Source organism: Loxodonta africana, chromosome Y (assembly GCF_030014295.1).
Source record: "Loxodonta africana isolate mLoxAfr1 chromosome Y, mLoxAfr1.hap2, whole genome shotgun sequence".
NCBI lineage: Eukaryota > Metazoa > Chordata > Mammalia > Proboscidea > Elephantidae > Loxodonta > Loxodonta africana.
This window is the reverse complement of record NC_087370.1, coordinates 10,468,915-10,480,602: the sequence shown is the minus strand read 5'-3', so window position 1 is coordinate 10,480,602 and position 11,688 is coordinate 10,468,915.

The window sequence follows — 11,688 nt, the reverse complement described above, 5'->3', positions numbered from 1 at the left end:
CCCAATGCAATGAGTCCTTTTTTGTGCCTGTGTGTGGCATTTTTAAAAAATTTTATTGTGTTTAAAGTGAAAGTTTACAAATCAAAACAGTCTTTCATATACAAATTTATATACATCTTGCTATATTCTCCCAGTTGCTCTCCCCCTAATGAGACAACACAATCCTTCTCTCCACTCTCAGCCCCTCTCCAGACAGGAGCTGCCCACATAATCTCATCTGTCTATTTGATCCAAGAAGCTCACTCCTCAACAGTATTGTTTTCTATCCCATAGTCCAGTCCAATCCCTGTCTGAAGAGTTGGATTTGGGAATGCTTCCTGTCTTGGGCTAACAGAATGTCTGGAGAGCATGACCTTCACGGTCTTTCTTGTCTCAGTCAGACCATTAAGTCTGGTCTTTTTATGAGAATTTGGGGTCTGCATCCCACTGCTCTCCTGCTCCCTCAGGGGTTCTCTGTTGTGTTCCCTATTGGGGCAGTCATTGGTTGTAGCGGGGCACTATCTAGTTCTTCTGGTCTCAGGCTGATGTAGTCTCTGGTTTATGTGGCCCTTTCTGTCTCTTCGGCTCCTAATTACCTTGTGTCCTTGGTGTTCTTCTTTCTCCTTTGCTCTAGGTGGGCTGAGACCAACTGATGCATCTTAGATGGTTGCTCGTTAGTGTCTAAGACCCCAGACACCATTCTCCAAAGCGGGATGCAGAATGTTTCCTTAATAGATTTTATTATGCCATTGACCTAGATGTCCCCTCAAACCATGGTCCCCAAACTTCTGCCCCTGCTATGCTAGCCTTTGAAGCATTCAGTTTATTCAGGAAACTTCTTTGCTTTTGGTTTAGTCCAGTTGTGTTGACCTCTCCTATACTGTGTGTTGTCTTTCCCTTCACCTAAAATAGTTCCTGTCTACTGTCTAATTAGTGAATATGCCTCTCTCTCCTTCCCTCCCCACTCTCATAACCATCGAAGAATATTTTATTCTCTGTTTAAACTATTTCTCAAGTTCTTATAATGGTGGTCTCGTGCAATATTTGTCCTTTTGCAGCTGACTAATTTTACTCAGCATAATGCCTTCCAGATCCGCCATGTTATGAAACGTTTCACAGATTCATCATTGTTCTTTATTGATGCATAGTATTCCATTGCATGAATATACAATAATTTATCCATTCATCTGTTGATGGGCAACTTGGTTGTTTCCTTCTGTTTGCTATTGTAAACAATCCTGCAATGAACATAGGTGTGCATATATCTATTTGAGTAAAGGCTCTTATTTCTCTAGGATATATTCCAAGGAGTGGGATTGCTGGATCATACAGTAGTTCTATTTCTAGCTTTTTAAGGAAGCATCAAACTGATTTCCAAATTGGTTGTAACATTTTATATTCCCACCAGCACTCTATGAGCATTGCAGTCTCTCCACAACCTCTCCAACATTTATTATTTTGTGTTTTTTGGATTAATGCTACCCTTTTTGGAGTGAGATGGAATCTCTTTGTAGTTGTGATTTCCATTTCTCTAATGGCCAATGATTGTGAGCATTTCCTCATGTATCTGTTCACTGTCTGAATGTCTTCTTTGGTGAAGTGCCTGTTCATACCCTTTGCCCATTTTTTTATTGAGTTATTTGTCTCTTTGTAGTTGAGTTTTTGCTGTAACATATAGATTTTAGAGATCAGGTGCTCATCAAAAATTTCATAGCTAAAAAGCTTTTCCCAGTCTGTAGGTAATCTTTTTATTCTTCTGGTGAAGTCTTTGGATGAGCATAGGTGTTTGATTTTTAGAAGCTCCCAGTTACCTAGTTTTTCTTCTGCATTGTTAGTAATGTTTTGTACACTGTTTATGCCATGTATTAGGGCTCCGAACATTGTCCCTATTTTTTTTTTCCAAATCTTTGACATTTTAGATTTTATATTTAGGTCTTTGATCCATGTTGAGTTCATTTTTGTGCATGGTAAGGTATGGGTCTTGTTTCATTTTTCTGCAGATAGATATCCAGCTATGCCAGCACCAAATGTTAAACAGACTGTCTTTTCCACATTTAACTGATGTGGGGCCTTTGTCAAATATCAGCTGCTCATATGTGGATGGATTTACGTCTGGATTCTCAATTCTATTCCATTGCTCTATGTATCTGTTGTACCAGTACTAGGCTGTTTTGACTACTGTGGCATTATAATAGGTTCTAAAATCAAGTAGTGTGAAGACTCTCACTTTGTTTTTCTTTTTCAGTAATGTTTTACTTATCGAGGGCCTCTTTCCTTTCCATGTGAACTTGGTGATTTGTTTCTCCATCTTATTGAAAAATGTCAGAATTTGGATTGGAATTGCACTGTATCTACAGATCGCTTTCAGTAGAATAGACATTTTCACACAAGTTAAGTCTTCCAATCCATGAGCCAGGAGTATGTTTCCACTTATGTAGGTCTCTTTTGTTTTTTTGCAGTATTGCCTTGTAGTTTTCTCTGCATACGTCTTTTACGTCTCTGGTAAGATTCAGTCCTACGTATTTTATCTTCTTGGGGGATACTGTAAATGGTATTGATTTGGTGTTCTTTTGTTGGTGTGGAGGAATCCAACTGATTTTTGTATGTTTATCTTTTATCCTAATACTACTAGTTTCAGTAGCTTTCTTGAAGAGTCTTTAGCATTTTCTGTGTATAAGATCACGTCATTGGCAAATAGAGATAATTTTACTTCTTCCTTACCGATCTGGACGCTTTATTTCTTTATCCAGCCTAATTGCTCTGGTTAGGACTTCCAACACAATGTTGAATAAGAATGGTGACACAGGGCATCCTTGTCTGGTTCCCGATCTCAAGGGAACGCTTTCAGACTCTCTCCATTTAGGATGATGTAGGCTATTGGCTTTGTATAAATGTCTTTATCATGTTGAGGAATTTTCCTTCAATTCCTATTTTGTTGAGAGTTTATATCATGAATGGGCATTGGACTTTGTCAAATCCCTTTCTGCATCAATTGATAAGATCATGTGGTTCTCACTTTTCATTTTATTTATGTGATGGAATACATTTTTTTCTAATGTTGAAGCCTCCCTGCTTACTTGGTATGAATTCCAATTGTTCATGGTGAATTATTTTTTCGATATATTGTTGAACGCTATTGGCTAGAATTTTGTCAAGGATTTTTTCATCTAAGTTTATGAGGGATATAAGTCTGTAATTTTCTTGTGGTATCTTTACCTGATTTTGGTATCGGTGATATGCTGGCCTTATAGAACAAGTCTGGGGGTATTCTATCCTTTTTTATGCTTTGAAATGCCTTTAGTAGTAGTGGGGTTAACTCTTCTCTGAAATTTGGTAGAACTCTCCAGTGAAGCTGTCCACGCCAGGGCTTATTTTGTTTGGAGCTTTTAATTATCTTATCAATCTCTTCTTTTGTTATGGTTGTATTTAGTTGTTCTACTTCTGTATGTGTTAGTTTAGGTAGGTAGTGTCTTTCTAGAAATTCATCCATTTCTTCTAGGTTTTCAAATTTTTAGAGTACAATTTTTCATAGTAACCTGATATGATTCTTTTAATTTCAGTTGGGTCCGTTGTGATATCGCCCATTTCATTTTGTATGTGGTTTATTTGTTTCCTCTCCTGTTTTTCTTTTGCCAGTTTGGCCAATCGTTTATTAATTTTGTTATTTTTTTCAGAGAACCATCTTTTGGTCTTTTAAACTCTTTCAGTTACTTCTGTGTTCTCTATTTCATTTAATTCTGCTCTAATTTTTATTATTTGCCTTCCTCTGGTGCTTGAGGGTTTCTTATGTTACTCTCTTTCTGTTCATTCAATTTGTAGGAATAACTTTTTTTATTTTGGTCCTTTCTTCTTTTTGTATGTTTGCATTTATTAATAGAAACTGATCTCTGAGCACTGCTTTAGCTCTCTCCCAAAGGTTCTGATAGGAAGTGTTTTCATTCCCAATGGATTCTATGAATTTCTTTATTCCACTCTTAATGTCTTCTATAACCCGGTTGTTTTTGAGCAGGGTATTGTTCAGTTTCCAAGTATTAATTTCTTTTCCCTGTTTTTTCTGTTGTTGATTTCCACTTTTATGGGCTTATAATCAGAGAAGATGCTTTGTAATATTTCAACATTTTGGGTTCTGCTAAGGCTTGATTTATGACCTAATATGTGGTCTATTCTAGAGAATGTTCCTTGTGCTTTGGAAAAGAAAGTATACTTGGCTGGTGTTGCATGGAGTGTTCTCTATATGTCTATGAGGTCAAGTTGGTTGATCATGGCATTTAGATATTCCATGTCTTTATTGAGCTTCTTTCTGGATGTCCTGTCCTTCAGCAAAAGTATTGTGTTGAAGTCTCCTACTATAATTGTGGAGCTGTCTATCACACTTTTCAGTGCTGTTAAGAGTTTTTTTATGTATCTTCTAACACTGTCATTGGCTGCGTAAATATTTAATATGGTTATATTCTCTTGGTATATTGTACCTTTAATCATTATGTAGTGTCCTCCTTATCCTTTGTGGTGGATTTAACTTTAAGGTCTATTTTGTCAGAAATTAATGTTGCCATTCCTGCTCTTTTTTGATTGTTGTTTGCTCAATATATATTTTTTTTCCCATCCTTTGAGTTTTAGGTTGTTTCTGTCTCTGAGTCTAAGGTGTATCTCTTGTAGGCGCCATATAGACGGATCAAGTTTTTTTATCCATTCTGCTACTCTCTGTCTTTTTATTGGTGCATTTAGTCCATTTATATTTAGCATAATTATGAATAGGTATGAGTTTAGTGCTGTCATTTTGATGTCTTTTTTTTATTGTGTGTTGTCGACAGTTTCTTTTTCCCATTTAAGTTTTTGCGTTGAGTAGTTTATCTTTAAACATAGCCTTTTCCTCTTATTTGTTGTTTTTGATACTGTTCTGCTGAGTTTTTTTTTTTTTCTTGTGTTTTATTTAGATAAGTAGGATAGTTAGTCTCCTTTGCGGGTACCTTAATATTTATCCCAGAGTTTCTAAGCTTAAACCAACCTTTTATTTCTTTATATAACCTTGTCTTCCTCTCCATATGAAAGAACTATGAATACATTTCTTAGTCCCTCTTTATTGTTTTAATGTTTACGTAATGGCATCGCTGTTTCCCTATTTTAAGTTTTTTTTTAATCTTGGTTTATTTTTGTGATTTCTCTATCTGGGTTGACACCTGGTTGTTGTGTCCTGTGTCTAGTCTTGGGGTGCTATCTGATATCATTGATTTTCTAACCAGAGTACTCCCTTTAGTATTTCTTGTTGTTTGGTTTGGTTTGTATGAATTCCGTAAACTTCTGTTTATCCAGAAATGTCCTAATTTTGCCTTCATATCTGAGAGACAATTTTGTTAGATACATGATTCTTGGCTGGTAGTTTTTTCCTTCAATGCTTAATACAAATCACCCCATTGCTTTCTTGCCTGCATGGTTTCTGCCCAGTAGTCCAAGCTTATTCTTATTGACTCTCCTTTGTAGACGACTTTTCATTTCTCCATAGCTGCTCTTAAATTCTCTCTTTATCTTTGGTTTTAGCAAGTTTGATTATAATATGTCTTGGTGACTTTCTTATAATATCTACCTTACGTAGAGTTTGATGAGCATCTTGGATAGATATCCTTTCATCTTTCCCGATATCAGGGAAATTTTCTGCCAACTAATCTTCAACAATTCTCTCTGTATTTTCTGTTATCCCTCCCTGTTCTGGTACTCCAATCACATGTTGGTTATTTCTCTTGACACAGTCCTACATGATTCTTAAGGTTTCTTCATTTTTTTAAAAATTCTTTTATCATATTTTTCTTCAAATATATTGTTGCTAAATGTTTGATCTTGAAGTTCACCAATTCTGCCATCCACTTGCTCAATTCTGCTCCTCTGACTTCCTATTGAGTTGTCTAATTCTGTGATTTTATTGTTAATCTTCTGAATTTCTGACCACACGCCAGGGAAAACTTAACATCAGCCCTTTTGAAATAATTTATGGGAGAATATTGCTTCAACCAGCTCTCCCCACAGTCATCCATTCAGCCCTGTAATGTAATGATGCCTATGTATTTGCTTTCTCTACCAAAATTCTTTCCCGATTACATCAGGCAGTGTGGACCCAGCAGAAGTTACCTCCTGAGATAATGGCACACTCTTTCTAGCCCAGTGATCAAGTTCCTCTACGAAGATGGAAGGACCTTCCTTTACAGTCCAAGTGGACTGGACCCTTCACCATACTACTCAGAAGTACAGCCATGAAACTTACATGAGTTAAACCATGTATCCAGAATTCCTGTGTTTAGCTCTGCCCAGCATATAATGAAAAGAAGGAGTGGAAAGCCCAGCCCGTCAATTGCTTGAAGTTAAAATTTTGTAGTTAAAAAGTGAAAATGTTTGTGATGTACTAACTTAGATGGGATTACTGTTAGGTACCAGAGAGACTTCTACCCAGGAAATTCTTATCCCTGAAATAGACACTTCCCTGATCCTTTGTTAAAGGATGAAAATTTTTGGATCTATGTTGCTAGAGAACTGTTAAAAGTTACTGATTTCTGTCTGGATGGGGGGTTACATGCCAACTTTGCCCTCAGGTCCTGTCTCATTGGGGTTTGTACTCCTTTAGAGGCTTTCAGAAATTTCACCATTTTTAAACATATAAAGAAAGTGTTACCATATCCTGACCTAAGGGACAAGGTTGAAACTTGGAATAGATGTATATGGCCACCCAAGCTTCAAAAGTGGGGAATATGTGACCATAATAGCTCACAGAATGTTTTATCTGATTTTTCTTCAGATATGTTGGTGCCAAGTGTTTTATCTTCAATCTCACTAATTCTGCCTTCCACTTGGTCAATTCTCCTCTGACTTTCTACTGAGTTGTGTAATTCTGTAATTTTATTGTTAATCTTCTGAATTTTTGATTGCTGTCTCTGCATGGATTCTTGCTGCTTATTAAATTTTTCAGTATGTTCTTGAATAACCTTTTTAATTTCTTCAACTGCTTTATCTGTGTGTTCCTTGGCCTGTTACACATTTTACTTGATCTCCTTCCTGATTTCATTCCTGATGTCTTGAAGAGTTCTGTATATTAATCTTTTGTACTCTGCATCTGATAATTCCAGGAAGGCACCTTCATCCAGAAGATCCCTTGATTCTTTGTTTTGAGAGCTTATTGAAACGATCATGGTGTACTTCTTTATGTGATTTGATATCAACTGTTGTCTCTGAGCCATCTATAATTTATGGAATTAGTTTATTTTATGTTTGCTCACTATATACTAGCTTCTTGCTTTGTTTTGTTTTGATATGCCCAAATGGACGGCTTGAGTGAGCTAGTTTTATTATTTTTGTCTTTGAAGCTCTAACATCCTGTCACCAGATGGCTAGAGCTGTTATCAGGTATACGAGTCTAGGATTCCATTCACTTTTCTTGTATGGATTCAGCTCAGGTGTCCAGGTAGTTGGTCATCAAATGCATGGTACAGGCTCTGTCCTACAAACTTAGAGGAGTAGGTTTGATTGGTATAGGTACAGGTATCTAATTGCAGCAGGGGTCACGCTATGAACAAGGCAGGGGGCTGACAACCATCCTCTCCGTATCTGTGAGGAAAGCCAGTCCCTGTTCTCTGGAGCTCACAGGTGGGTGGGTTTTGCAGACGGACCATGGGCACCCAGTGCATTTGGTTGTAAGGACTGGGAGGGACCACTTATCCTTGGACCCCTGTGGTGGGTGGCTATGTGACATGGGTGGAGCCACCAGTCCTTAGGCCCCTGATGCAGGTAGGTGATGACCCTGTTTAATAGGCAAAGCAGTGTCAAACATCATACACCCACCTTTCCACTGCACAGCTGAAACAATTGCAGTCTGCCAATAAGGGCATATTTCCCTGGAATATGCCCACAGAGGTCCCTGCATGGGGGAAAGTTATTTAAAGTCTACGGACAGTTTATGCCTGGACAGGAGCCGCTTCTGTCCTGAGCTCCCCAGCTTAGTGGAGCTGGCAGATTATCTTTTCCCCCAATCGTGAATTTATTCCTTCTCCAAGACAGGGAGAATGGCTCAGGATGCTCAGCAGACCTATCTCAGGCCCCAGGAAATCACCAGCCACTGAAGCAGGCCTGGAGACTGGGGATGTGGTAAAATCTATGTAAGTACTTAGCTTTTACCGAAAGCAATGTTCTTTTCTGGTTCCGGAGGTGTGAGTAGGCTGTGTGGCTGGCTGTTTCTCCCTGAGGAAACTGCGGCCAAATGCTACCACCAGCCCCCCGCAGCTGCTCCTGGGAATGGTGCCTAAGTGTTCTCAGTGATTCAGATCTGGCAACTCCTCTCTGTTTCTGAATCATCATCCAAAAGAATAAAATACTAAGGAAAAAATTTAACCAAGGAGGTTGTAAAAAAGGTGTAGCCACAGTGTCTGAATTCCTCTAACCTCATGAGGGGGAAGGAGAATTGTGATCAACAGCCCAAGGCTGGTTCCTGTGAAGCAGAGGTCAGGCATGCCTCCTCTCTCCACGTCTTAACCAGTTCTAACATCAACCATCCCACCCACAGCACTCTCTACATTTCTGCCCCGTTCAGTAATTCTGCAATGACCACATAGGACTCACATACCATATTCATGCGTATGAGGTTTATTAAAGAAGTAACAGGTTACAATTCAGGCTGAGGAATGCTCAGGATACATTTCTCCCATCAGGGCAACCTCTTTTCAGCTGTCCTTATGGGCACACCTATCTCCAGCCCTTAGACCTCAGCTTCTTCGCTCAGCGGGCTGGGAAGCCCACTACATTGTCTCCTGCAGCTGGGGCTTTGCTGCCAGGTCTCTGCTGCCACTGCGTTTTGCCAACTTCAGGGTTATAGCTTGCTCTCTGTCTCCAGCAGGGATCCCAGATCCAAAGGATGCACTGGTTCCTGGCTGTTCTTTCTTGGTGGTGGTGGGATTCTCTCTTTTCCACCTCTGGCATGGCTAATTTCAAGCCTGGCAGGATGGCAAAACTGACTAATCCCTGGGTAACCCCTATGTTCACAGTCCCATTTAATCACCTGGGTGGAAGTTACAAGGCCATGGTGAAGAAGGCTACACAAAAGCAACCTGTCACACTGGAGAGGTGAAAACTTCTATACAGAAAAGTACGGAACACTGGTAAAAGAAAGAAGGTCTAAATAAATAGCCTTCAGAAAAAAGGCTGGCAATCTAGTTCCAAAAAATCAGCCATTAAAACTCTGTGGTGAACAGTTCTGCACTGACACACATGGGGTCAACATGAGTCAGAGTTAACTAAAAGGCAATAGGTATAACTGGCATAATTAAAAATAACTGGAAAGATATCATGTTCATGCACTGGAGACTCACTATTAAGATGATTAATTACATATAGGGATATATAGATTCAATGCATGTTCTATTAAAATTCCAACTTTTTTTTTTGCAGAAATTGAACATCCATTATGAAATTTATTTGGAATTTGAAGAGACTGTGAATAACAAAAACAATCTTGAAGACGAAGAGCAAGGTAGGAGGATTCACACATCAAAATTTCAAAGGTCATTAGAAAGCTACTGTTGAATTAAAAAAAGGTAGAGTTCTTTAAGCAAATATTTATTATGTAACTAGATTAGCAAAGGAACATTCAGCCCAAAATTGACGTGAAACTCCTTGTCAGAAAGGAAAAAAAAGGGTGAGAAAAATTCTCTAAGAAAGAAATTCCAAGTGGCTGGTTAAATAAGAAATCTTTGATTTTGGGAAAGGAATTATAAAGCAGGGAAAGATAATTCACTGGATACTTTGGGAAATTCTTTCCTTACGATCAGTTTGGCTTTGGTTGCCTCTAACTAACAAACTGATATTAACTACGCTCCTTGGATGTCAATTAGTATCTTCCACAGGTTATGGTATACTATCTGCTGTGAGAGGTCTGACTTTGTTCAGGACATCTAGCAGAAACTTGGTGCTGCTTTGAGAAACAGCCCTGAGAAAATCCCTAAGGTTACTGTAAGGTTAGCCAAATTTATTAATTGAATTTGAACATTTAATACTACAATAATCAAAACAGTTAATACTGTTTTGATTTTTGTATAAGAATAGACATATAAACCAGTGGAACAAAACAGAGTCCAGAAATAAACCATTACATGCATGGTCAATTGATTTTTTACAAGGGTGCTAATACCATTCAACAGGAGAATAGTCTCTTTAAGAAATGATGCTGACAAAGTTAAAATTTATCTGAGCCCTATGATCCTGGAAAAAAGCAAAGGTTAAAAAAGCCCCCCTATCTTTTTGTGTTCACAAACTGGGCTTATTACAGAGAACTGATCAAGATGGCCTACCTGATTTCCTCTGTTTAAATATTATACTGAATCTTTATTATGTCTAGCATTAACCAGAGAATCCCTTAACTCTCCTGCCTCCCATGCCCTCCATACATCTTCCAGGATCGAGGTGACATTATTAGAAAAACATTTTTAAACAAATGACCAGTAAATCACTCACCCATTCCAGTGATCAACCCCTACTGACTTTCTTTTGGAAAGCTCACACTTCTTTGTTCTAGGGGACTAGGAGATTTTTGATTCTCTCTGGTCTTTCTCTCTACTATTGCAATATCCATCCTCTTATTGACGTTGTCCTTTCCCTCTTTTCCCTTAGTCCTTTCTCCTCTTTTACAATAATCTTTTTAAATCAAGTCACATTTACCTGTTTTAGCATTATCCTTTGCAATTTTTCTTTGACAGTATCCAAATGCAAAAGAATGAATTTGGACTTTTACATTACACTGCAGATAAAAATTGGGTCAAGATGGGCCAAAGACCTAAATATAAGAGCTAAAGCTATAGAACAGCTTAGAAGGAAACATACAGGGAAAATCTGCATAATCTTGGATTTGGAAATAGTTTCTTATACATGGCATCAAAAGTACAGGTGCCAAAAGAAAATACTGATAAATTAATCTTGATCAAAATTAAAAACTATGGTGCATCAAAGGACATCATCATAAAAGGTGAGCAGACACCCCGCAAATTAGGAAAAAATTTGTGCAAATTGTATATATGATATCTTCTTTGGAAGAACACTCACTCATTCCTATACACGCCAAATTGCCTGGCCCCACTGTTAGGACGAGGGCTACTATGTAAACCATAGACTGAGATCTCATTTCAGAATGGAGAAATGCATGCAGACATGCCAGTGAAGCAACGTCGGTGAGACTGGTTCCTGCTGTGTTAGCCAGTATCTTTGTCAACTGCCCCATGGGGCGCACTGCCCTTCTTAAATGAAGGACAGGATTCCGAGGTAAACATCGAGGTTTGGGCAGCAGGGTCCCCTGGAAAGGTGAAAAACGCCATTCCCATCATGTACAATTGCTCCCTGGGATTGTTACAGCCTGGCTAAAACAGTGCCCCATCAGGAGAGGCCCAGGGGGGCATTGAAAAGCTAATTCAGAAGTATGTAGCTTTTGGTCTCCTTAGACCTTGCCAGTCATCCTTCAACACCCTGATCTGACCTGTGAAAAAGAATGGAAACTCTGGGTTTACACAAGACCTCTGGGCTATCAATCAGGTAGTGGTGATTGCTCCCCTGTCATGCCCAACACTTACACCCTGCTATCAATACTGTCACCAGTTTTTAAGTGGCTCACAGTGCTAGATTTAAAAGGTGTTTTTTTTTTTTTTTTTTCCTGTATTCCCCCTGAACATAAACACCAAGAGATCTTTGCCT